The 6,072-nt window shown below is 31.5% G+C and overlaps 1 long non-coding RNA gene across 1 annotated transcript; it reads left to right on the top strand.

Moving 5' to 3' along the window:
• The first annotated feature begins 1,299 nt into the window (after positions 1–1,299).
• On the top strand, positions 1,300–3,840 carry LOC134700627 (uncharacterized). Its single transcript, XR_010103949.1, has 3 exons — positions 1,300–1,355; positions 2,599–2,670; positions 3,779–3,840. It is a non-coding gene; the product is annotated as an uncharacterized LOC134700627 (long non-coding RNA).
• Positions 3,841–6,072: the final 2,232 nt, after the last annotated feature.

Genomic DNA, 6,072 nt, shown 5'->3' with positions numbered 1-6,072 from the left:
TCTTATTATAATCTGAAACGGCGAATGCTGTTAATAAACACATATGTTATTATGTTGTACTGTTATACCACTGGGGATTTTTGTACAGAAATAAGGCCGTTAGTTTTCGCGTTTTAATTGATTTATCATTTCGGGGCCTTTTATAGCTGACTATGTGGTATTGGCGTTGCTCATTGTTGAAGGCATTACGGTGGTCTAATATTGTTAATTTTAGTGGCATTTTGGTTTTATTGTGGAGAGTTGTTTAGTTGGCAATCATACTACATCTTCTTTTTTATATCATCAAAGATACTCGGATTGAAATTCTGTATTCACGCCAGACATGGGTTTTGTTTACAAGAGTCAGTGACGCTCGAATACGACAAAAGTTTGAAATTGTAATCTGAAAGGGCAAATATGCTGAAGAGTAACTTAAATCTGAATCGTTCTAATTGGAATCCTTTACTTAACGTTCATTTTCTGACTGCATTGTATATGGAAAGGATTAAAGTTAATTAAAATATTGAACCAGATGCAAATATAAAATAAACCTTTTTGTGTTGTATTTCATTGTTTTCAACTTAAAATACAATTATTTATAACGAATCATGGCAAAATTGTTAGAATGACCGAAAGAGTCTCACACCGACTATTGACAACGATGTAGTAATGATCACTCGATTCATATTCAAGATAATTTGCATATTGTATTTATGTTAAAATGTAATAAAGTGTTGCCGTCACAAGAAAGAATATTCCGCAAGTCAACTTATTCATAATGTTTGATACTGTTTTATGTTTTTATCTATTATTACAGAAAAATGAGCTCAACATTGATAAACAACCTTGATGGTACCCTTTTCAAAAACCTTAAGCTAATGCAGTATTTGTGAGTTTTCTCTTTAAGATATATATATTTAAAAAAAACTATTGTAATACTTCTTTAGAATATTTCAAATTTAATGAAAGTATTACATATTATGAGCTTTATAAAAAATGAAATACCTAAAATAAATAGCCAAATTCATATAAGGTCACATTTGCTTGAGGGAGTTGAAACCTACTAATGTTCCACCAAGCAAGAGGGAAAAATTTTCTAGTTCAAAAATATCTTGATATTGCCGGGAAACCCGAAATAAAGGATACTCTTTAAAGTCGTTTTATTGTCTGCACAAGGAATGATTGATTATAAAATGAAAAATATCGGCATATTTTTAGACACTTCAATTTCAAACATTTAAAGAAATATTTTTAAATAACTTTTAAAATATAATGATTAATGATACATATAAATTTGTGTATCTTGACAGGGAAGTAAGTACAAGACTACCTTCACTTCCGGTTCAATTACTTGAAGATATGAACCCAACGACGCTGTAAGTTAACCCACCTTTTTGCATAATCTTTTAATTTGCTGTAATGGGAAATATATCAGGTTAGGCTGGTACATGGTACAATAAAGAGATAATTCTGTAAACTGCTATATATTCAATGGGTTTTTTCCGGTAAACATGATAAAGTATGTGGTTCAGGTTCTTTGAAATTCTTATATGTTTTTAAAAGATCAAAGGTAATGTTTTGTCAATATTTTATAAAATTAAACGTACAAAATTGATTTAAATTGAGGTGTTTTGTTCCAGCTTAACATAATTTTCAAATTCAAAATGTGTACTACATCTGCAAAATAACTACATCAGACCTAGTGCAATTAGTTTCAAAACTAATGAAAAGAATTCAATTTAGAAAACTTACAGAAAATTCAAAACGGAAAGTCCCAAATCAAATGGCAAAATCAAAAGCCCATACACATCACACGAATGGACAACAATTATCATATTTACTTCTATAAAACGTTCTTATAATAGAAACAAATCAAGATTTAGGAAACGGTAAATCTCTACACCCGCTTTGAAAGCCGAGATCAAAAGAGTCATGCTTCTATGACTGTATATTTTATATCAAGTGAACATGATTTATATTTATTCATATGGGATATTTGATTTAGCCGATTATAAAACGTATTCCTTTTACGTTAATTAATTAATACATCAAAGGTATCACTTTATTGGACAATACGACGGACGCGCGTTTCTACATAAGACTCATCAGCGTTTTGTTTCTCTGTCCTATATTTTTTCCCTTGTGTTTGTAATGGGTCCTGTTGTGTAGTGTTGTCGTTTTGGTGTTGTAATTAACATTGTCATAAACGCGGGAGGTTTGGTATTTAACAAAACAAGGTTCATCACACCATTTTTATTTTAAAATGTCCTGTACCAAGTCAGGGAAATGGTCATTGCTATATCATAGTTCTTTTATGTGTGTGATTCATTTTAATGTTGTAGTTCTCTTATATTTGATGCGTTTCCATCTGTTTTAGTTTGTAATTCTCTATCGATCTTTGAATTTCGAACAACGGTATAATACTTTTGCCTTTATTATTCATCAGTGACGCTCAGATAAAAATAGTTAGAAAACCAAACAAATACAATGTTGATTAGCATTGTGAACCCAAAGTCCCAATAGGTTGTACCAAATGCGTCAAACTATAGTTGTTGATACTTAGGTTTCAAGCAGACAAAAGTTAGAATTGATAATTATATTAAGATATCTTATTTTTAGGGTTTTTGGAGATAATTTACTGCAAAAACTTCCAGATGGTTTCTTCAAAGGACAAACAAGGCTAATTACTCTGTGAGATTTATAACAGTTTATCTTTATCTTTTATACTATTCAAGATACTAATAATAACAAAAAACTGCTTAATTTCCTTACAATGACCAATGCAGTGGCAGAAATCCAACAACGGGATGTCTGATGCTTCCGAAAATTTCAAGACATAGTTTTTTTTATATGTTGAACATTTTTACCACCGTCCAATTTGTTCTAAATGATATAGTTTCTTAGATATAAGTCAAAAACTGAATTTGATCCCTATGTTCTATTAGTGGCAATAGCGGCCATATTTGTTGTCAAAAATTCAGATACAAGTCATAATTAAAACTAGACACCTAAAGGAATATTCTTTTAAAGTTAAGAAGTACTAAATGTATTAGGCTGTTGTTTTAAAGGAGACATTTCTTATAAATGTAAGCAAACACGAAGAATAAATTGTGTAAACTTGTCTTTAAAGGGGAATTACTTTCCAAGCGGGTCATATAAACGTTTTTGTAGATCTTACTTTGCTGAACATTATTGCTTTTTATAGTTAATCTTTGCTATAATATTGTTCTAGATAAAAAACAAAAAACTGCATTTTTTAAAAAATAACCAATTTAGTGGCAGCAACCTTTCAATGGAAAGTTCAATTCGTCTGAAAATTTCAGGGCTGATACATGTAGATCTTGAACATTTGAACATTTTTATCCCGTCAGATTTGCTCTTTCAGTTTTAGTTTTTGAGATTTAAGCCTTAAACAGCATTTGATTCCCTATTTAAAAAAAAAGTTTTAGCCATGGCAGCCATGCTTTTATATCAATCAAAACGTTGGATAATTTCATAAACTAGATACCCTAGGGAACATTCAGTTAAACTTTGCCAAATAGTGTCAGAGGAAAAGATTTTGGAAACAGTTTACAACGTCAGATGACGACAGACTGACTACGGATACCACGTGATGACATAAGGGAAGACATAAGCTAAAACAAAGAATTGTTTACTGCCATTAAAATCTATTATTCGAATGACTGTTTTTAACAGAAATCTTAACTAAGTAAAGAAAAAATATATTTCAATAGAAAAAATGTAATCGTTTCGAAGTTACACTTCAGTTCTTGATTGTACAATTCATTGTATCTTTCAGACAATTAGGAAACAATCAGCTAAACTCACTTCAGGAAAACAGCTTTGAAGACTTATTCAGCCTACAAATTTTGTAAGTCTATGTCATTCATATTCCTAGTATAACTGTAATTGATGATCAATTAAATTGATATCAAGTTATCGTTGGCATTTTCTCAATGAGGCTAACAGAGTATTTTTAATTAAAAAAAAACTTTATCTGACATTTTGTTTATATTCTAGAATGCGATTATTACATTTATTCTATTATCTTTAGTTTTGATAAGGTAACAAACACATTAAAAAAAATATGCGAGAAACATGCAATGTGAATTATTCTTTAAAATCAGGAATGGTATGTGGAATGTGTCAAAGAGAACATAACTCGACCATAAACAGACATCAGCAGAAGGTCACCAACAGGTCCTCGACCTATGACCACATTATATTTTCGCAGTACTTTAAACACCATTATACATATCTCCAGTAGTCAGCACTTCGGTGTTGACATGTATATCAATTATATGGTCATTTTTATAAATTTGCTGTTTACAAAACTTTGAATTTTTCGAAAAACTAAGGATTTTCTTACCCCAGGAGTAGATTACCTTAGCCGTATTTGGCACAACTTTTAGGAATTTTGGGTCCTCAATGCTCTTCAACTTTGTATTTGTTTGGCTTTTTAACTATTTTGATCTGAGCGTCACTGATGAGTCTTATGTAGACGAAACGCGCGTCTGGCGTATACAATTATAATCCTGGTACTTTTGATAACTATTTAAACCACTGGGTCGATGCCACTGCTGGTGGACGTTTCGTCCCCGAGGGTATCACCAGCCCAGAAGTCAGCACTTCGGTGTTGACATGAATATCAATTATATGGTCATTTTTATAAATTTGCTGTTTACAAAACTTTGAATTTTTCGAAAAACTAAGGATTTTCTTACCCCAGGAGTAGATTACCTTAGCCGTATTTGGCACAACTTTTAGGAATTTTGGGTCCTCAATGCTCTTCAACTTTGTATTTGTTTGGCTTTTTAACTATTTTGATCTGAGCGTCACTGATGAGTCTTATGTAGACGAAACGCGCGTCTGGCGTATACAATTATAATCCTGGTACTTTTGATAACTATTTAAACCACTGGGTCGATGCCACTGCTGGTGGACGTTTCGTCCCCGAGGGTATCACCAGCCCAGTAGTCAGCACTTCGGTGTTGACATGAATATTAATTATATGGTCATTTTTATAAATTTGCTGTTTACAAAACTTTGAATTTTTCGAAAAACTAAGGATTTTCTTACCCCAGGAGTAGATTACCTTAGCCGTATTTGGCACAACTTTTGAGAATTTTGGGTCCTCAATGCTCTTCAACTTTGTATTTGTTTGGCTTTTTAACTATTTTGATCTGAGCGTCACTGATGAGTCTTATGTAGACGAAACGCGCGTCTGGCGTATACAATTATAATCCTGGTACTTTTGATAACTATTCATTAATTTTTATTTTAATTTAACCACCCTCAAAATTTCATCAGTAATTTTTAGATTGATCATACAACGGTATACATCATGGGTTTTTTTTACGAATTAAATTATTATGTTTTTATGCATTAGATATTGTAGCTTTGATCATGAAAATCTACGAATATAAACATGAAGAGTATCTTCGTTTTGAATTATTGAATACCCAATACTTTTTAATTGGATTGAAAACATAGTTCTTTTTTAAGAAACATAAACTACCGGGATTAAATGAAAATTAAATTAGCTGTAACTTATAGCATTGTGACAATCGATTGATATGCTAAAGTCAATAGAATAAAGCCTCAAACCCGAAACATAATAACCGATTAATCAAATTTTATTTTAGTAAAGAGATCATATGCATCATGATCTATACAAACACTTATATTGAATCTTGTGGGCTAAATGACTCGTTGAAAATGCAAAAAAGTGTTTTTTATATTCAAAATGACTTTTTTTCAGAGGGTTATCAAAGAATTCACTAACGTCAATCCCTTCGAGAATATTCCAAAGTCTTCGGAATTTGCATACATTGTAAGTTAAAATTAGTTCATCAGTAGAAAAGGATTGTTTTCGTGATTTGATAAACAAGAATGGATAAAAAAGCGGGAAGATTAGTGAGCAATAAAGCCAGGTTCAACCCTCCATTTTCCCCCAAAATGGTCGAAATATGGCAGCTTTTATCTTATAGTCCGGTTATATTTATATTGGGGTAGCATTTCAATATTTCTGTTGTTCCGTTGGTGTCTTTTTCTAGTAACCATCGGTTTTGGTTTTGGACCCGTTGGATTTGT

The sequence above is a fragment of the Mytilus trossulus genome, unplaced genomic scaffold, assembly GCF_036588685.1.
Source record: "Mytilus trossulus isolate FHL-02 unplaced genomic scaffold, PNRI_Mtr1.1.1.hap1 h1tg000164l___fragment_2___debris__unscaffolded, whole genome shotgun sequence".
Classification (NCBI taxonomy): domain Eukaryota; kingdom Metazoa; phylum Mollusca; class Bivalvia; order Mytilida; family Mytilidae; genus Mytilus; species Mytilus trossulus.
The sequence above is the reverse complement of the archived record's forward strand: the minus strand, read 5'-3'. Positions and strand labels throughout refer to the sequence as shown.